Source organism: Protopterus annectens, chromosome 2.part1 (genome assembly GCF_019279795.1).
Source record: "Protopterus annectens isolate FY-2018-M chromosome 2.part1, PAN1.0, whole genome shotgun sequence".
NCBI lineage: Eukaryota > Metazoa > Chordata > Ceratodontiformes > Protopteridae > Protopterus > Protopterus annectens.
The window spans coordinates 1,475,581,789-1,475,603,652 of record NC_056729.1 but is presented as its reverse complement, the minus strand read 5'-3'; the positions used below and the strand labels follow the sequence as shown (position 1 = coordinate 1,475,603,652).

The window sequence follows — 21,864 nt, the reverse complement described above, 5'->3', positions numbered from 1 at the left end:
AGGCAACAGAAAGTAGAAGGGGCTGTTGCCAGGCTTAGGGATCCTGTAACAAGGAAAGTAACACAAGATCCTGTGGAGGTATTATAAATACTTCGGAAATTCTGTGAAAGTCTATAAAAGCAGAGTAATATGGAAAACAAGAAAAGATACAAATGGAAGTGTTTATGGAAGAATTAAATATGCCAAGGTTAGAGGTAGATGAGGCTCAATTACTAACAGGATAGGAGGAGATGAGATAAAAATTGTGATTTATAACCAATCTACAGGAAAGTCCCCAGGAATAGATGGTATTCCTGTGGAAATTTGAAAGCTAGGATAGAAAAAAAAATGATAACGATCTGGAAGATTTTGTTTGAGTACTTTAAGAGGAGGAGAAATACCAGCATCCTGGAAGAAAGAGGTGGTAACTGTAATACCTAAACAGAGTTAAGATGCATCAGATCCAGCTTCATATAGGTCAATTTCAATACTAAACCATGATTATAAAGTGTTCCTGTCTATAATGGCTAAAAGAATGTCAAAAGTAATGGCAAAATTGGTATATATGCAGCAGTGTGGTTTTGTGGCGGGGAGGCAGACATTTGACAACATTAACAGAACAGTGATGATGCGGAGGGAAGCAGAATGTAAGAAAATACCACTGTTGTCGGTCAGTCTTGATACAGAGAAAGCATTTGACAGAGTAACCAGGGACTTTGAGTAGGGCAATGGAAACATTTGCATTTCCTGAAAAAATTCTAAGGTTGATTAGTAGAATATATGAGAGATTGGAGGTGAAAATTAAAGTGGGTGAGGTCCTCTCTGATAATTTCTGCTTGAGCAGAAGAACCAGGCAGGGGGTGTCCTCTTTCCTCTTCATTATCTGCATTATATTTAGAACCATTGGCAAAGAAAAAAAGGGACTCAGAAATTCAAAAATATAATTGGTATGGTAGTCAAGAAAAGTTGGCTCTATTTTCAGATGATATTATTTAATACCTAATGAAACCAGAAAGAGACATTACAGTGTTGTGGAATAATTTGTGACAACTTCATATCTTTTCAGGATACAAAACTAATGAAGGTAAAACAAAGGCAATAGCAGTAAATTATGTACCCACATATTAATTGGTTCAGCAATATTCATATTTATGGGGACATGACAAAATTAAGTATTTAGGAGTATAAATTAAAAATTATTCTGGTGTGATAGCTATGAATATGTGGGAAGAGACTAAACAAAATATAGTACAAAAAAACTGAGAAAATTGAAGCTGTGTTATATGGATATGGATAATAAGATACAAGCAGCTGAAATGTTTTTAGTCCCATTAGTCTTAGACACAGGTCAGGCATATTTTTATCAACCAAAGGAGAAGTTGTGGATAGCAATTAATAAAGTACTGAATGACTTTATCTGGGAAGGGAAGATGGCAGGAGTCAAGTGGGATATGCTGATTCTTCTAGCAGAACAGGCAGATTGGGATTACCTGATTTGAAGGGGTATTTCAGAGCTACATAGTTGAGGCTCATATGCATAGCACAAGCAGAAAACTATAATTCAAAGTGGAAAGGGATGATGATGATGAAATGGGAGGAAGCTCAAAAAGCAACTAGAGAGTGGGATTTTAGATGCAGGCCTTTAAGGTAAATAACAATAATCAAGGCAGAATATTATATCTGCAAAGTAGCAGAAAGTAGTCTAACCCAGCCACTGGGGATGCACAAGCCAGTGCATTTCTTTGTGCCAGTCCCAAGCCCAGATAAATGGGGAGGGTTGCATCAGGAAGGGCATCCGGCGTAAAATTTTGCCAAATCATACATGCAGACAGCAGTACAGAAATGCATACTGGATCGGTCGAGGCCCTGGTTAACAACGACCACCACCAGTACTGTTGGCCAACAGGGTGCTGGCGGAAATTGGGCTACTGTTGGCCGAAGGAGGAGAAGAGGGGGAAGGCATGCCTGAAGGCAGGTAAAGGCTGTGACTGTGATAGTGAGGGTCGGAACTTTGAATGTTTGCAGTATGACTGGTATAGGGAGAGAGCTAGCTGATTTGATGGACCGAAGGAACGTTGGTGTATTGTGTGTGCAAGAGACCAGATGGAAGAGGAGCAAGGCTAGGTGTATTGGAGGCAGTTTCAAATTGTTTTATCATGGTGTGGATGGGAGGAGAAATGGCGTAGGCATTATCCTGAAGGAACAGTATGCTAAGAGTGTTTTGGAGGTGAAAAGAGTGTCAGATAGAGTGATGTCTCTGAAGCTGGAAATTGATGGTGTAATGATGAATGCTGTTAGTGCATATGCTCCACAAGTTGGGTGTGCGATGGATGAGAAAGAAACATTTTGGAGTGAGTTGGATGAAGTGGTGATGACAGTACCCAAGGGTGAGAGACTGGTGATTGGAGCAGTTTTCAATGGGCATGTTGGTGAAGGGAACAGAGAGGATGAGGGAATGATGGGTAGATATGGTGTTAAGCAAAGGAATGCAGAAGGTAGTGGATTTTGCAAAAAGGATGGACATGGCTGTGATGAATACATATTTTAACAAGAGGGAGGAGCATAGGGTGACATACAAGAGTGGAGGAAGATGCACACAGGTGGATTATATCTTATGTAGAAGGGCCAGTCTGAAGGAGATTGGAGACTGTAAAGTGGTGGCAGGGGAAAGTGTAGTTAGGCAGCATAGGATGGTGGTTTGTAGGATGACATTGCTGATCAAGAAGAGGAGGACGAGTGTGAGGGCAGCACCAAGGATCAAATGGTGGAAATTGAAAAAGGGTAATTGTGCGGTGATGTTCAGGGAAGAGTTAAGAGAGGCACTGGGTGGCAGTGAAGAGTTACCAAATAGCTGGGTGACTACAGCAGAGCTAGTAAGAGAGATGGCTAGAAAGGTGCTTGGTGTGACATCTGGAAAGAGGAAGGAGGACAAGGAGACCTGGTGGTGGAATGAAGAAGTACAGGAGAGTATACAGAGAAAGAGGTTGGCGAAGAAGAAGTGGGATTGTCGAAGAGATGAAGAAAGTAGACAAGAGTATGAGGAGATGAGGTGCATGGCAAAGGGAGAGGTGGCGAAGGCTAAGGATAATGCGTATGAAGAGTTGTATAAAAGGTTGGACACTAAGGAGGGAGAAAAGGACCTGTACCGATTGGCTAGACAGAGGAACCGAGGTAGTAAAGATGTGCAGCAGGTAAGGTTGATAAAGGATAATGAGGGAAACGTACTCACAAGTGAGGAGAGTGTGTTGAGCAGATGGAAAGAATACTTTGAGGGGTTGATGAATGAAGAGAATGAGAGGGAGAGAAGGTTGGATGATGTGCGGATAGTGAATCATGAAGTGCAATGGATTAGCAAGGAGGAAGTAAGGATAGCTATAAAGAGGATGAAGAACGGAAAAGCTGTTGGTCCAGATGACATACCTGTGGAAGCATGGAGGTGTTTAGGTGAAATGGCAGTAGAGTTTAACTAGATTATTTAATGAAATCTTGGAAAATGAGAGGATGCCTGAGGAATGGAGAAAAACTGTTTTGGTACCAATTTTTAAGAATAAGGGTGATGTGTAGAGCTGTAGTAACTACAGAGGGATTAAACTGATCAGTCACAGCATGAAGTTATGGGAAAGATTAGTGGAAGCTAGGTTAAGAAGGGAGGTGATGATTAGTGATCAGCAGTATGGTTTCATGCCAGGAACGAGCACTACAGATGCGATGTTTGCTCTGAGAGTGTTGATGGAGAAGTACAGAGAATGTCAGAAGGAGTTGCAGTGTGTCTTTGTGGATTTAGAGAAAGCATATGACAGGGTGCCTAGAGAGGAGTTGTGGTATTGTATGAGGAAGTCAGGAGTGTCAGAGAAGTATGTAAGAGTGGTACAGGATATGTACAAGGGTAGTGTGACAGCGGTGAGGTTTGCGGTGGGAGTGACTGATGCGTTTAAGGTAGAGGTGGGATTACATCAAGGATCAGCTCTGAGCCTTTTCTTATTTGCAGTGGTGATGGACAGGTTGACAGACGAGATCAGACAGGAGTCCTCATGCACTATGATGTTTGCAGATGACATTGTGATCTGTAGTGAGAGTAGGAAACAGGTGGAGGAGACCCTGGAGAGGTGGAGATATGATCTAGAGAGAAGAGGAATGAAGGTCAGCAGGGCTAAGACAGAATATATGTGTGTGAATGAGAGGGAGGATAGAGGAATGGTGAGGATGCAGGGAGTAGAGGTGATGAAGGTGGATGAGTTTAAGTACTTGGGATCAACAGTTTAGAGTAATGGTGAGTGTGGAAGAGAGGTGAAGAAGAGAGTACAGGCAGGATGGAGTGGGTGGAAAAGAGTGTCAGGAGGGATTTGTGACAGATGAGTAAAAGTAAGAGTGAAAGGAAAGGTCTAGAAAAGAGTAGTGAGACCAGCTATGTTATATGGGTTAGAGACAGTGGCACTGACAAAAAGGCAGGAGTCAGAGCTTGACAGATGAGTAAAAGTAAGAGTGAAAGGAAAGGTCTAGAAGAGAGTAGTGAGACCAGCTATGTTATATGGGTTAGAGACAGTGGCACTGACAAAAAGGCAGGAGTCAGAGCTTGACGTGGCAGAGTTGAAGATGTTAAGATTTGCACTGGGTGTGACGAGGATGGACAGGATTAGGAATAAGTATATTAGAGGGTCAGCCCAGGTTGGAAGGTTTGGAGACAAAACCAAGGAGGCAAGATTACGTTGGTTTGGACATGTGCTGAGGAGGGATGCAGAGTATATTGGGGAAAAGATGCTAAGGATGAAGCTGCCAGGTAACAGGAAAAGAGGGAGGCCTAAGATAAGGTTTATGGATGTGGTGAGAGAGGATATGCAGGTGGTTGGTTTGACAGAGCAAGATGCAGAAGACAGGAAGAAATGGAAACAGTTGATCTGCTGTGGCGACTCCTAATGGGAGCAGCCAAAAGAAGAAGAAGCAGAAAGTAGCCTAAGGACTAAGCCAACACAGGAATGGAGAAAGGAGATTCTGCTGATAGGGACAACTGCAATTGGGGATATAGACAATAGGCAAGAGGGGGCTAGAATTTGTTGGAGAAAACTGGCAAAAGAACCAAGGTATTGAGAGTCAATTACTAGAAAGGGAAAGATTATAGAATGGGAAGATGCCAAGAATTTATTTGGACTCCAGGTTAGAGATTGCTTTCCCTATCAATGATTGATATCAGATTATAGGCACAGAGAAAGAAATAGGGGAGTCCTAAATGAAAGACCTGCACTGGTAGAGTTTTTAGTAGAATCTAGGACTGAAGCTGCTTTTAAAAAAGGAGTAATTAGTAGAGCATGTGATACTTTATTCTGAGCCAGCAGTTAAGGAGACTCAGTCCTCACTACTGACTCCAGTGAGGGACAGTCACTAAGAGGAAATATGGATTCACACAATATTTTCAGATGCAGCTCCTTGCACCAAGCACAATTTCCCTTAAGTGCACACAGGGAACATGCTCCAGACCTGGGGCTGGACTCTCTATCTCTGTCCAGGTCCACACAAAACTCCACACTGACCACTTTGGAGCTCTGTGTCCCTGTTCCTGGTAGCTGACACACACCTGGATGGTTGAGTTTCACACAGACACACACGCATACATATCTGAGAAAAGCTGGCGCAGATTTTCTAACTGTGCCCCTTTCTGTCCAGACTCTGAGGTAATCACACTGCTATCAGTCAGCTACCCTAAGGCTCTTACAAAGGGTACCCAATTATACTGTATAAAATTAACACTAATGCAAATGGTAGAGTGTGACCAAAGCAGCAAGGCTTTCATGAGCGGCCACATTTTCACTAAAAGCATAAGTATTTTCAAAATGTTAAAAGTATTTTCTAAAGGACCAGCCATAATGAAAGGCATTAAAATATTTGATGATAAAGAATAAAACAGAAAACAGGAGAATACTGAATACAATAAACAGAATCTCAGCCACAGAGAGTTAAAAAAAATAATACAGTTGGATAGTTTGTCATAGACCCTGAAGACAATACTAAACTATTTTCACTAAATGTCCCTGAATAAGTAAACAATTACTGTTCTCTGACTATTTACTATAGCAAGACAAGGTGATGTGTGCTGAGTGTGTTATCACAGCAAAAGCCAGATTGGGGGTCTCTGTCTGTGTGGATGTGTGCGAAATATATCCTATTAGAAATCTTTCCTGTCAGATTCTGCAAGGGTTCCATAGAAACCAGATGCTGGTTAGAGGATGACATCACGGTTGCTAAGATCTGTGGCAGTATCTGAAAGCTATAACAAAATTTCAAACTTTCCACCCTTCCAGGGTTCCGTGATAAAACATACACATTTGATCAGTTACAACAATACAACCTAATATACATGCATACATTCTTTCTGTCCAGCACGACCTACTGTTAATGAATTTTTAACACAAGTAACTTTACAAATATATTTTAACTCAAACATCTGTACAAATCAGTGTGATATTCAATTAACAAAATTCTTTACAAACTCCAGGTAGCTATGCTGGCATATGTACACATGTACTGCCCTACTATCCCTGGCACAGATGCCACTACTTCATAACATCACACAGCATGTAAAATCTTGCATGATAACTATGAGAATCAATCAGGGAGGTTAGAAGGGATAGGGAAGAGAGACTGGATAAGCAATTCACAAAGAAACAATGGGAGGATATATGTATGTCTCCCAAATATGCAACAAAATCTAGAAAATTTAGGATTTTTGCTTGAAAATGTATACATAGATATTTTTATACCCCAAGTAGACTCCAGAGAATTTTTCCTCAGGTAGACTGCAAATGTCAGAGATATGATGGGGAGGAGAGGCAAATGGGAACATATTTTCTGGGAGTGTAGTGAGTTGTTGGACTTTAAGAATTCCCTGTGGGTTGCACTTTTGGAGATGCTTGGTGGGCGGATTGGTGTGATGAGGGAGAATGTTTTTTCTGATCTATTAATCAGTATTGTAATTGCCTAGATGTGGTAAGGCTTTGCTGTGTATAATTATGATGGCTGCCAAGAAGCAATTAATGGAAAATGGAAATCAAAATCTAAAAAAATATACTAGAAGTATAACACAGTTTAACGCAGACAAAACAACTGGAATTGAGATCTTTAGAAAAGGTTAGGAGCAAACTAACATTTTGGGAATTGTGGGAACAGTACATACAGGAAAGGAATGAGGCTTAAAAGAAGGCAAGACTTAAGAGCTATATAATGTTTGACTGAAATGATTGGGTAGATAGTAAGTGATGTATAATGTCTGCAACTGGGAGTGTGCCAGTATGGTTTGTGATGTAAAATGCCTGCAACTAGGATTGTGTTGTGGTTTGTTTTCATTCATATAAATGTATTATAGATTCATAGGTAGGTGCTATGCTATTGGCCCTAGGACCTATATAAGCCTAGCCAAAAAGGTACCCTGGCTTTCGCCACCCAAGAAAATGAATTTCCTATTTCCCATCCAGTCATCAATATTTTTCTTGAAGAGTGCTAATGAGGAGCTTTGTTTGATATAGATAGGTAGTTTGTTCCAGAGTATGGGAAGTCTCTGGGACAGGAATCTATCCCTCCAGCATGTTCTGTTTATTGTGATAAGGTTTAGGTCCCAAGAGCATGTAGCTTGGAGGGATTGGGATTTCTTTAAGTGGAGCATGTCCAACAGCTCTGGGTTTGACATAGCTTTGTATGTTAGGCAGAGATCGCCTCTGAGTAGGCGATATGTGATGGAGTAAAGCTGGAGTTTTTTGAGATGGTCTGCATAGAGCATCTGTTGAAGACCAGTAATCATCTTTGTAAGGTATTTCTGCGGCCTTTCCAGTTGTTGTAGATGTCTTGTGAGATGCATACCAAAAGGGGCATTGTACTCTGTAATGGGTCTAATGAGTGACGAATAGAGGGGAACAGTGACCTCTTTTTTCCTGGATAGAAACCTTTTGATATGAGGTGTGCCACGTAGAAGGATTTCCTGACTACTGTGGTGATGTGATTATCAAAGGAGAGACTACTGTCCACCTGTGTCCCAAGGTCTCTTATCACACTTTTGGTGTTAAGTAGACTACCACCTATGTGGTAGCTCATGTGTACAGAGTTTTTACCAAAGGGGATGACAATGCACTTTTTGGCATTGAGCTTGAGGCCATAGCTTCGACATCAGCCATCTGTCTCAGCGAGGCCCTATTGTAGGAGGTCCGCATCAGCCATCTGTCTCAGCGAGGCCCTGTTGTAGGAGGTCCACATCATTAGGAATTTCAATTATTGCTCCTAGTTTGCAGTTATCTGCGAACTTCATTAGCCAAAGACCTGTGTTAGCATGTACTTCAGAAAAGTAAATACCAAACAGGAGAGGATCCAAAACTGAACCCTGTGGTACAGGATTGCCTATGTCATAAGTGATGGTTTAATAAAGATATTTCTTGTTTAGAAAATGTTTTTTTTTCAAGAGTTTCTGTACTTGCAAGTATATTTATGTATTTTCATCTGATCCTTCACCTTATATTCTTTCTTTTGTTTTTTGGCACATTCAGTTAGTTGCCTCATTTTTCTACTTATGGTTTTATCTACTTATGGTTTGATTTCCATTCACACTTGACGCTGATATGTTTCTGTTAAACTAAGCAGGGAAGTCATCTTAGACTTATTTTCCTCATGTTTCAAAATGTTCACTATATTTGGGTCTTGTGAGGTCAGCAGATATGTATACAGTCCCACAATTGCAACATTATAAATTATTTGATGAGCATGAGCAACCTTCTTGTTTTCCTGTCCAACTTATCTAACACCTTTTGGGTCCAGTCAATCACTCCAAAACTGTAAGTTAGGATAGAAAGAGCAAATTTTGTTTAAAGCATGAATTTTGTTCCAAGATGTCAATGCTGTTTTCAAAATTAATTTAAATCTTTTAAAATATTCCTTACTAACTTTTATTCACATTTGTTCATGTTTTATTGTTGATCCTTCAACAATTCCCAAATATTTATACTCTCCCAATTGCTCACGTTCTTTTATGTCACATTCTTGTCACAAACTGATGGTCATGTTGTCCAAGTCTCTCCTTTGTTCTTGCTGTTTGGGTTCGGAGCCGACCCTTGGTTTCAACTCGGCTGTATACTATAGCTCGAGAGCTTTTACTGGCTTGAGGCTAGCCCCTATCCCAGCATGCCTAGCGGTAGTTACCCAGATCTCGTTTGCCACTTACAGCATCGAGATTGCAGATACTGGCTCAGGCGAAGTGTTTTCTCTTTATTATATTTTGAAGAAAAACTTCTTGATCTTATTTTATCTCATTTGTTAACAGTAGTTGTCCTTTGTATTCCTACCTTTCTCTATCCCATCCGAGTGACTTGCTTTTGTTGTGAACTAACCGTTTTTCTCTCTGGCCGTTTCCTTTCTTCTAAACCTGTTTAACTTAAAGGGTTCTTCACTTTTCTTGCCTTCCTTTAAGTTTTTAGGAGTTGCCGTTTAAGTTAGAGGCTCTCCTTAGGTGGGGAGTCCGTCGTTTAACTTAGAGGCTCTTCCCCATTCTCCTTTTTTTGTCTGTAAAAAAAAAAAATATATATATATATATATATATATATATATATATATATATATATATATATATTTATAGGAGGTTTTTTTTGTCTGTATTGGCTTGTTTATCTTGTTAGCGGTGTGTTCTTTTTTGTCCAGCTTTAGATAGTGATGATTGACATTATGTCGAAAGATACTGCCAAGGAATCTAAACCTTCGGGTTTCAAAAAGTGCGATTCGTGCTGTCAAAAGATGTCTCTTACGGATGGGCACACGAGTTGCGTGTATTGTTTAGGGCCTGTTCCCCTGCAGGATTCGTGTTCTATTTGCCATGCATTTAGATCACGAGTCATGCAGGAAAGAAAGAACAAATTGATCTTAAGAGGGTTACTGAAGGGCCTCTTTGATGCTGCTATGGAGGGGACTCAGCCAGGAAAAAAAACTGGAAAAACCCAAGCCTTCATCCTCTTCAGCTCCAATTTCGAATCTGTCTAAACAGAAGGACAAGTTACAAGCTAAGTCAGACCCGACTTTCGATTCCGACAAGACACTCACACCTACAGCTCCATCTATTGTTTCAGAGCCAGTAAGGTCTCATAAGCGAGCCAGGTCTCCAACGTGGAACTGGTGCGGTCTGCTCCACAGTCTCCATTATTACAATCTGTGGCAGGCAGTCACCAGTCTTCAACCCATTCCTCTCGATCCTCCAGGAGTCTCTCAGATGATGATGTGGAAAGGGTGGTGAAGAGGCTTCATAGGACACCAGCATTAGCTAAAATACTTTCGGACCCATCCCAGATGGAAATGGTGCCAACAGCCCAACCAACACCTGTCTCGATTCCTCCTCCAACTCCTCTGAACTCGGAGCCAGAGTGTATGGAAGTCATAGTGGTGGAACCATCGGTTCCAGTAACCTCTTCCGGTCTTTTGGTTCTGACTACCACTCCAATCTCCTTGATACCCCCTTCTATTGAGGGATCTGAGAGCCGATGCTCCCTCATCAGCTCCGAGGGGAGAAGCAGCATCAGACCCTTGTCCGACCCTACTCTCCCTCTTGGAGATTTGGCGCAGGTCAGCTCAGCTCCTACATCGGCCCATCGCCCTCTGTTCGGAGGTCTCCAGCTTCTTCGGAGCTGGAGACTATTTTGGGTCAGGACCATGATACCGTCAAGGTGATGATGAGCGTACTGTCTGCTGAGACAGCTCCACCCCCAGCTCCATTAGCTCCTTTGCCTTCTGTGCTGGTATCCACCTCCAAACCTCCCCTCCGCCCCAAGCATAGGGAACCCATGCTCCAGGATGCCCCATTGGGTGATCCCACCTCTTCCAAAACCTCCCCTAAGCATCCCTCAGAGGAGGTCCCTCAGAAGAGGACTTGCAAGAGGAAGCATGTGGTCTCCCCTGAGTCCTTGACATCAGACACAGACTTGGATGATTCAGAAGGGTCCGCACGATCCCCCTCTGAAGATGTCTCTTTTTCAGATATCTTAGAAATCCTTAGACAGAGGGGTGACTGGAAGTCCCTTGCCCCTTCTGAAGATGAGTCAGTGTACCTGGATGAATTCAGTTCCCAATCCTCCACCTCTTTGGTATCTCCTCCTTTCGACCCACTATGCACATAGTGAGTCAAAAGGCATGGAGCTCTCCAGACACGATGGAACCAGTTCCACGGAGGCCCATTAAATTTATAACAGCCCCTGAAGACAGATCCTTCTTATCCAAAGGCATTCCCATTGATACTATGGTGGTGGCAGTGGCCACCAAGAAGGAATTAGCAGAAACTTCTTCATTTGTCCATCCTCCAAATAAAGAGTCTTGTACGATGGACAGATACAGGAAATGTATGTTTTCTTCAGTGACCTTTACACTTAGGTCACTAAACTATTTATCCCACTTTACAAGGCTTCAAAGGGATCTCCTCAAAAAGTTAGGAGATACCTTACAAGATCATACAGCTGCGGGAGCCACAGACAAGGCAGCTTCTCAGCTTGCAATCTTGACTTCGGTTTTTAACTCCTCCATGCGGCTAATTTCTTATGCAGCCGATGGGGCAAGCAGGGTGGCAGGCACAGGGGTGGTCTTACACAGACACTCCTGGATGCACCTTTGTCTTTTTGCAAAGCCCTTCAAGCCTTCCTTTACCAATGCCCCCTTTGATGGCTCATCCTTATTTGGGCCGCAGGTAAAAGAGACTCTTACCAGGTGTGAACAGGATGACAGAACTCTCTCTGCCATGGGAGTACATTTTTCTGCTCCATCTAGGCCTTATCCTAAGGGCCAGAAGAGCGGAAAGATGTGGTTCCAGAAATCCCAGGGAGCTTCGCCTGACACACACAGAGATTTTTCCCCCAGGGGCAGAGGGGGAAATAACAATGGAAGATGCTGGTCTCATAGCGGGGGGGGGGGTCTACAGAATCAGGGTGACAGAGATACCTTCTCTGCCAGGTCCTTCTAGCACTCCTAAAGGGAGGCCTGACTGTCCGACTTCAGAAACAGTCAGGGGGAGATTATCTTTATACCTAAGAGCCTGGCAGACAGTAACAGAAGATACATGGGTACTGTCGATAATAGCCGGAGGTTACAATATCCCCTTCTCCCAACTTCTCCTGTCAAAAAGACAACACTCTATCCCAAATGTTCCACCCAATCTTCGGGATCAAGCAAACCTAGAGGTTCAAAGGTTGCTAAGAAAAAGATTCATCCAGGAAGTCCCTGCAGACCAAATTGGATCCGGAACTTACTCAAGGTTCTTTTTAGTTCCAAAGAAAACAAGGGACTGGAGACACATATTGGATCTCAGCAGGCTGAACAAATCAATCAAGAAAACAAAGTTCTGGATGGTAACACTGCAGTTCATTTTTCCCTTTCTGGGACAGGACGATTGGATGTGCTCTATCGATCTCCAGGATGCATACTACCACATAAAAATGGACAGACAGTCAAGGAGATATCTACGCTTCTGGCTGGGAGCCAGTCACTATCATTTCATAGTGCTGCCCTTTGGTCTCACCACAGCCCCCAGGGTGTTCATTAAATGCATAGCAGTAGTTATGGCTCACCTGAGGCGCCTAGGATTCCGGATGTTTCCATATCTAGATGACTGGCTCCTTACTGCCACCACTGAGCATCAGCTAATCAAGGCAAGGGAATCCACAATTCCCTCTTGTTCTCAACTAGGGATCACCATAAACTAAGAAGTCTGCCTTCTTGCCTTGTCAGTATATTACCTTTTTAGGGGCAGATTTAGACACAAGGGCCATGATAGCAAAGCTGTCTCAAGAAAGAATATTAACGATCCATCACCAAGTTGCAATGCTGTTGACAAAAAAGAGAATTCAGTCAAGATTTGTCCTCAAGGTCTTGGGTTCTATGGCAGCGGCAATCACTCTGGTCCCTATGGCTTGCTTCCACATGAGAATTCTGCAGTGGCTCCTCTTTGCGCAATGGTCATTCCAGGGTTTACCCATGTCACATCAGATTCTGATCACAGAATCCTGCAAAAAGGATCTGGAGTGGTGGCTTCACTCCCCTCTGGTAGCAATAGTTAGCCACAGTGACCATGGACGCTTCCCAGATAGGGTGGGAGGGGGCATTATCTGAGACAGACTGTTCAAGGGACTTGACAGGATCACAAGTACCACTTGTACATCAGTGTCCTGGAGATGGGAGCGGTGTTTCTGGCATTGCAAGCACTTCAGGACTGTCTACCTACAGAGACTATAGCAATTCAGACAGACAATGTCAGTAGTATGGTACATCAACAAACAGGGTGGAACCAGGTCTTACCCCTTGTGTCGAGAGGCTCTACGAGTTTGGCAGTGGGCGATATCTTCCCAACGCTTTCTGGCTGCAACGCACATCCTGTGGAAATCCAACGTAATAGCGTACAAGCTCAGCTGGGCTATTCTGATGCCTCACAAGTGGTCCCTGAAGCATGAAGTTGCGGACTTGATTTTTTGCAAATGGGGCCAGCCATGCTGTGATCTGTTTGCCACTGCCCTCAACAACAAATGCAGCAGCTACTTTGCCCTAGTCCCACCACAGGGACAGTCACCCAGGGATGCACTTGTTCGCGATTGGCCCCGGGGCTGATTTACGCCTTTCCACCCTTTACCCTCATCCCCAAGGTTCTTCAGAAAGCATAGTCATTGGGTTGCAAGTTAATCCTCATTGCCCCATACTGGCCTCGTCAGATATGGTTTCCATTCCTTTGGCCTCACCTGCAGGGGGAGCCTTGGATCCTGGACCCAGTACCAGATCTTTTGATGCATTAGTCAGGGGCTCTCCATCCTTCCATTCAAACTCTCAAGCTGTCAAGCTTGGTTTCTCCACTTCCGGTCTTAGCCAGGCTTCCCAGTGTTTCTCCGGCAGTTCAACACATTTTGATTTCCTCCCATAAGCCCACTACTAGGAAACTTTATGCTAGTAAATGGAAGAGGTCTCTTGTTGGCAGGCAAAAATCAGGTTGAGCCCTTTACTGCACCCATTTCAAAGGTTCTCGAATTTCTTGCTGAAACTTTTGAGCGAGGAGCAGCTGCAACTAATATCTGGGTCCAGTTAGCTGCCATTTCTAATTTCCATATGGGAGAAATGGGGTCCAATATTATGTCCCATAGGCTATGTAAGGCATTCCTAAGAGGTGCTACCCTCTTAAGACCTCCAGTAAGAGAACTTCTTTCCCCTGGGATCTAAATTTAGTTTTAGATGCTCTGATTCTTCCCCCTTTGAACCATCTGCTTCTTGTCTGCTCAAATTTCTGACTTGGAAGACCCTTTCTTGGTTGCAGTTAACTCAACTAGAAGGGTTTCAGAATTACAGGCATTATCTATTCGTCCCTTGTACTTGATTTTCCATAAAGATCGGGTTTCTCTCAGAACCAACCCCTCTTTCTTACCCAAGATATGTCCTGACTACAGTTTGAATCAATCCATAGAGCTTCCTGTTTTCTTCCCCAATCATGGCAACAAGACAGAGTATAAGCTTCATCAATTGGACTTTCATAGACAGTTACGTTTCTATTTACACAGGACCAAGGACTTCAGCAAATCTGACCAATTGTTGATATTCTTTGCGGACAATAAAAAAAGGTTGTACAGTCTCAAAGTTGACTTTATCTAAGTGGCTTTCAGACACTATAAAACATGTCTATGATTTGTGTAAACACAAACATCCAGGGAAAGTTAAAGGACACTCAACAAGGCCTTGGCTACCTCCATTGCTTTTCAAGCCAGACTGCCTTTCGATTCGATATGGGCTAATTCTCATACCTTTATCACTCTTTGCAAAGTAGATGTGGCCTCCCAGAACAGGGCATCCTTTTGTTCCATGGTCCTGAAGAGTTTTTTTCCAGTGAGCCACCCAAGAATCAGGTGCTGGGGACGCTGTACCAAACAACAACATAAAGAAGTTATATATTCACCATAACGTTCCATGTTTGTTGTCCTTGATCTCACCTTCTTTCTTGGTCCCACCCTTCTTCCCCCTTCCTGGAGCATCAAGAGCAATTCCTTGTTTTTATTGATTATACTAGCTGGGTTTCCTTTTTACCATAATTTTTGGTTAGTCCTAGTCTCCCCTTCTTACTCTTGTGGATGGTTTACACCTTTATAGGTAGGTGTCCTCTGATATGTAAAATAGAGTATACCTTTTTCTAATTGTATGGTCTAGTACTGGGTTATCACAGACGAGATCTGGGTAACTTCCGCTAGGCATGCTGGGATAGGGGCAAGCCTCAAGCCAGTAAAAGCTCTCGAGCTATAGTATACAGCCAAGTCAGAGCTGAGTGTCACCTCCGAACCCAAACAGCAAGAAGGAAGGTGAGATCAAGGACAACAAACATGGAACGTTATGGTGAGTACATAACTTCTTTTTTTCTTGGTGCTAGAGCTTTCCTGCTTTAAAGGTTGCTATTGCACATTTATCAAGACCAAATGACATTCTTATATCATCTGAACAAATTTTGACTACTTGCAGTTGTGCTTTTAGTTCCTCATCTGATGAGATATCAAGTTTTAAATCGTTGACACAGGGAATATGAGAAGTCTTTACATTTTGTTGTTTTCTAGGAGCCAAATTATAGCCATAGCCTAATCTGTTAAGCAGACAGTTTAATGGGTTAAGGGCAAGTCAGAATAGCAGTAGTGACAGGGAGTCACCCTGGAATATTCCCTTTGAATTTTTATCCCTGGAATGATAACTTTTCCTTTATCATAGCTAATAGTGTGCCACTATTTCATGCTCACTGTAATGTAATCATTTGGTGTAAGGTGAATCTTATAAATTTAACCACTCTTTTGTCCATGAATGTGGGATAATGTGTCAAATGCTTATTTGTAAGTCAATCCATGCCATTCTTAGATTCTTCCCCTTTTTACATTTCTCCACTATGACTTTATTTAGCAGCAAATTATCCTTTATTCCATATGGCTTTCTTTTTTTTACCCTTTTGTTCTATTGCCATAATTGAATTTTCTTCTAAATTAATGTAAACTCTGTCGGCATCAATTCCAGTGTGTAGTTTAAACATCATTGGAAGGTAAGTTATTGGTCTATAATTTTTGGGATGCAGGTTCACTGTTAAGTAGGAGCAATGAGTCTTATAAAAAAGAATTTACAAACATATGTAGATATGTTACCAATACATGTAAGTTCATATGAATTGCAGAAGGAGTCATTACTGTGCACACTGCGGGTGCTGCAAAGAGCACTTCTGGCTGACATCAAAAATTGCAACAATACTAATTTCATGAACTTTAATCAAACTTTGACTTAGGAATGGGGTCCAGTCCTTTCATGGTATTAGAAACTCAAAAGATTTGGAGAATTAAAAAGGACACTTAATTACTCTGTTCATTTGTTTTATCAAACTTCTAACTTTTGGTGTTTTATTGACCTTCTGCAGTCTATTTCTTTCATTGATCTTAATATGTCTATCCATCTCTACCAAATCAAGCAACTCTTCTCTTGGCTCATTTTCTTCTAAACTGAGGACACATTTTTTTCTTTTCCATTTCCTACTCGCATTCTATAGAATGTTCTATAGCATCTTCCTGTGGCGCATTCTCTTTAGTTTCATCCTGGTGCTGTGTCATATGGGAATTCACTGGACTATCACTAATCAACATTGACTGCATCAGTTTCCACAGGTTCCTGTTCCTACTCTTGCTGTCCAGCTTCAAGTGAACATTTATACTGGTTTCTTGTGGAAGGCTCTAAAATATCTTCTTATAGCATCTGACCAATTGATTCCCATTCCACTGGTTTCCCCTTAATTTGGATGTATGTTGCTCTATCCTGTTGTGGTGCTTTCTGAATTAGATTTTCTACACTGAATCCTTCACTTTGCAGGTAATCCATAACCTCAGTTTCTATTTCTTTAACTTCTCCATTATTAATCTCCTTTTCTACTTTACCTCTTAGTCTTCTTATTTTTAGTATTGTAGAATTTTCCATGACCAGATTCCTTTGCCTTTATTTCTCTTCAAATAACTTTGGAGCTGCTCTTTTTGTATTGATTAGTTTTGCTTTTTCCTTTGCATAAATATTACACCATATTAAATCTCTTTTTCTTTCCCATGTCCATATATCTTCTTCAGATGTCTCCTGAACTTACTGTTTCTCCTTACTCTGGGGGATTGTTCCATCATGCTGTAATGTAACATGTGATCTGATGTCAGTCTTCACTCAATCCTTGACAGTGGGTTCGGTTCCAAACCTCGGAACCAAGATGGCTATTTACTTCAGCTCGCACTCTCCAAACTCTCGAGCCAGGCTCTACCCATAATGCTCCTCAGAGAGATTACCCCACATCTCGTTTGCTGCTTCGCAGACCAGACAAGTTCGTTCATTCTCTCGAGCCTTATTTTCTAATTTTTTTTACACTTTCTTTTTCCTGAATTTTTCTCTTTATATCTCTTCATAATTGCTAGTATTTCTATCCACTCCTCTTATCGTAGCTAGTTTCCATCTGTCTTTCTTCTACCATTGGTAGACTGTCCAGTATAATTGTTGGTACTCCCCCTTTTTTCCCTTTAATTAACTTTAAAGGTATTCTTTCATACAATTGCTGGTATTTTTCTAGTTTCTACTTTCTATTTTCTATTTAAAAATAAAATCTTTCTTTATTCTTTCTTTAGTGTGACTGCTTTCAGTCTGTTATGCCGGAACAACAGGAGAAACTTTCTCCTTCTAAACCCTCTAATGGTGCTTCCGGATTCAGGAGGTGTAAGAAATGTGAGGGCAAAATGCCCAATTCAGATGGGCATACCCTGTGTATGTATTGCCTTTGTAAGATACATTTACAGCAGAGCTGTGCAATTTGTCATGGGTTTTCAACCCATACTTCAACAGAAAGGAAAAACAAGTTAATGTTGAAAGAAGTACTTAAAACTGGATTTGACAAGACCATTTCTGAGTCCAGAGTAGAAAGCTGGCACTTCGTCATCTTCTTCTTCTTCACCTGCCTCAAAGAAAAGGCTGTCCTCAGTTCCAAAGTCCTCAGAACCATCAAGGAAAATTCCTAAACCTTCCTCCATACCAAAGAGTTCATCAGCACCAGAGAATTTGACTGCATCGACTATTACTACTAAATTGGCTTTGGAGCAAACAGCTTCTTCTTCTTTTGTACCTACTATTACATTGGTACCAAAGCAATTGGGGCTGCATTCACTCCCAAGAACATCCCATTCATCATCTGTGGACCTGTTTAAAGCCACTCCTTTTGTGGAAGTGAGACCCCCCTAAATCTCCTTCCACTGCTTCTGTTCGATCTACTAAGAGTCTCTCAGAGATGGACAATGTGAGACTGGTGGATCAGCTACTGGTGGCAAGGGGATTGCCCTCAGTTCCGAGCCCCACCGGCGTCGGAACCGTTTTTCCTATGACACCCCCATACCCTCCTCCTCCAACTCTTGCTGAGCCATTGAATCCCCTGATCCCGACTCTACCGGCTCCGACTGTCTCAGTTCCAGTAGCATCTTCGTCTCCATTTCCATGAACCACCTTGAGTAGCTCCACGTTTTCGGTACCAGAGACCTCCTGGGGTCGAGACTCTGTGGTCGGGTCCGAGATGCATGGTACCTTTTCAGTTCCTTCAGATCCATCAATGTCTCTCGGTGCCTCGGCATTTGCAGAGTCGACCCAGGCTTCTATTCTGGAGGTGGTCTCAGTGCGGAGTGGTCTATTTTGGTTACGGGCTCCTACCCATCTACGGGGAGGCCAGCTTTCTGGATTATGGAGAGGGCATTGTCTATTGGCCTAAAAGGCCAATTGTACAGTGGTTAAGGTGTATGCCTTTCAAGCACAAGGTGCAGGGTTTGATTCTCACCACTGGCAAGAGCTTAACAGATTGAATATTTAGGGTTGGGAGGGTGGCCTAATGGTTAAGGTGTTTGTCTTACAAACACAAGGTGCAGGGTTTGAGTCTCATAAGAGATAATTGGCTAGGCTTAAAATGGCTCGCAAGGGCAGTTAGCCTAATACTAATCTATGAAAAAAATTCTATGAAATTGGAGACTCATAGTCCATGCCATCCCTGTTGGGACAGATTTTGGTATCCCCTCGACATGAGCTACAATCAGTCTCATCTCCAGGACAAAGGTCACAAACGTCTCAGGTAACACCTACCTTGGTAGTCTCTTCTTCAGTTACTTCCCCATATCATCCCCCTGAGGAAGTCCCTGTGAAAAGAAAGTGGAAGAGGAAGCACTTAGACTCCCCGGAAGAGTCTTTCACTGAAGATACTGATTTCTATGAAGGGGAAGGTTCCTCTAGGTCACCCCCTGATGGTTTCCTTCAGGGACATCCTAGAAATCCAGAAACAGAGGGGTTGCTGGCCTTCCTCCCAACCTTCCTCAGATGAAGCAGTATATCTGGAGCCTTTTCGTGCTCAACTCTCTACTTCTTGTATCTCTCTGCCCACTGATGGTCTCATTAAATTGATCGCTCAGAGAGCATGGAAGATGCCCGATGCCATATCCCTAAGAGACCTGATCGTGTATTATCAACCCCTAAAGAGGAACCACATTGTGCCAAAGGAATTCCCATTGGTGACATGGTGGTAGCGGCAGCCACCAGAAAGGAACTTGCCAAGGGAAGCCCTACTATCCATCCTCCTAACAAGGAGTTTGGATAGATTTGGGAAGCACATTTATGCTTCACTGATGTCTGCTCTAAGGTCCTTGAATTATATGGTGCACTTTACAAGACTACAAGGGGATCTGATCAAGGAGCTTTCGGGTACCCTCGAAGAAGCAGTGGCTGAAGGGGTATGAGATAAAGTTACTTCTCAGCTTGCAACCCTAGAAGGAATTTCTAACTCTTCTATGAGGCTTGTTACCCATGCATCTGAAGGAGCGACTAGGGCATCAGGTTCAGGCATAGCCATTAGAAGGCATTCCTGGATGCGCTTGTGTGAAGTTTCGGACCCACTTAAAGCATCATTTGTCAATGCTCTGTTTGACAGATCTTCTCAGTTTGGTCCCAAGGTAACAGATACCCTAGCCAGATGTAAAAAGGGTGGTAAGACCCTTTCTGTCACTAGCAGACATTTCTCCACTCCTCAGAGATCATACTCTAGGAACCAGAGGAATGGGAGACTATGGATTAAAAAATCCAAAGGACCTTTCCAGGATTCACAAGGCAAAGACTTCTCCAAGGGCAGAGGGGTAAGCAATGGATGACACCACCCTAGAGTCAGAAATGGTCCGTAAAACCAGGGATCCAGAGAAACCTTCTCTGGAGCTTCCTACCAGCAGCCCTGAATGGGTTCCCAACTGCCCGCCTCTGGAGTCAGTCGGCGGAAGGCTTTCTCTATTGTTAACAATGGACAAATGGGTGCAGGGAATTATATCCAGAGGATATCACAACCTCCAAACCCCAGAAAAAACTCCCAGATGTACCACCCAGGTTCTGGGTAGCAGCAGTTCTAGAAATTCAAAAACTGCTAAGCAAAAGAGTCATTCAGAAAGTCCCACTAGACCAGAAAGGATCTGGATTTTACTCAAGATTCTTTTTAGTGCCAAGGAAAACAGGGGACTAGAGACCCATCTTGGATCTCAGCTAATTCAACAAGGCAGTTCAGCAAACCAAATTCCAGATGGTCATGGTTCAGTTGATATTTCCATTCCTGGAAAAAGATGAGTGGATGTGCTCTCTCTACCTCCAAGATGCTTATTACCACAAAAAAATGGAAGAGAGCTCCAGGAGCTTTTGTGCTTCCATCTGGCAGCCAGTCATTTCCAATTCAGAGCACTGCCCTTTGGATATCACCACAGCCCCCAAGGTGTTTACCAAATGCATGGCAGTGGTAGCAGCTCATCTAATACTGCAAGGCTTTTGAGTATTTGCATATCTCGATGACTGGCTCCTCACTGATGCCACCAGATGTCACTTAGAACGGGCACGTGATTACACCATACATCTCTGTACATCCCTAGAAATAAATATAAAATTTGAAAAGTCCCCACTTCAACCCACTCAAAAACTGGACTTCATTGGAGCTCACTTAGACACTGCCTCAGGAATTGCATCTCTCCCACCAGAAAGGCTACAACGTATAAGATCCCAGGTTGGTCAATTACTATGCAATGACAAGGTCCCAGCAAAATTAGTTCTTCAAACCTTAGGCTGCCTGGCAGCAGCAATCACTCTAGTTCCTTTGGCAAGGTATCACATGCGGATATTGCAATGGCAACTAGTGTCCCAGTGGTCTCTCATACACCAACCGATGTCTCAGCTAATTCTGAATAGCAATTGTTGCAAGCACGTCCTGTGCAGCCACATGGTCTAAGCCTCATACACAGCCATATAAAGGTATATATATATATATATATATATATATATATATATATATATATATATATATATTTGCAGCAAACAAGATCTGAGGTAATTCCAGCAGTGCATTGTGGGATAAGGGGCTTGGTCTCGAGCTACTGGCAAACCTTGAGCTTTGCTATCGGCCATGTCGGAGCCGTGGATTTGCTCCAAACCCATCAGTGAGAATAAAGGCGAGATAAACAACTCACATGGAACATTATGGTAAGTACATAACTTCTTTTTTTGGTGGCTATCACTTCTGCCAGAAGAGTCTCAGAACTTCAGGCCCTATTGTGTGAACCTCCATACTTAATTTTCATAAGGATAGAGTTCCACCTCAAAATAATCCTTCCTTTCCATCCAAGGTTATATCCGAGACTAATATTAATCAGTCTTTACAGTTACCAGTCTTTTTTCCAAATTTTTCAAACAAGGTAGAATATGCTCACCATTTACTTGATGTGCACAGACAACTACATTTTTATCTTCACAGGAGTAAAGTATGTAGAAAATCAAACCAACTTTTTGTGGTGTTTTCTTATCTCCATCCAGGTAACCCAG

At 42.5% G+C, this 21,864-nt stretch overlaps 1 protein-coding gene across 2 annotated transcripts in view; it reads left to right on the top strand.

The window, feature by feature from the left end:
- The window catches only part of CFAP74 (cilia and flagella associated protein 74), a 3,161,205-nt gene that overhangs the window by 945,833 nt on the left and 2,193,508 nt on the right, over positions 1-21,864 (top strand). The gene's annotated exons all lie outside the window — the stretch shown is intronic.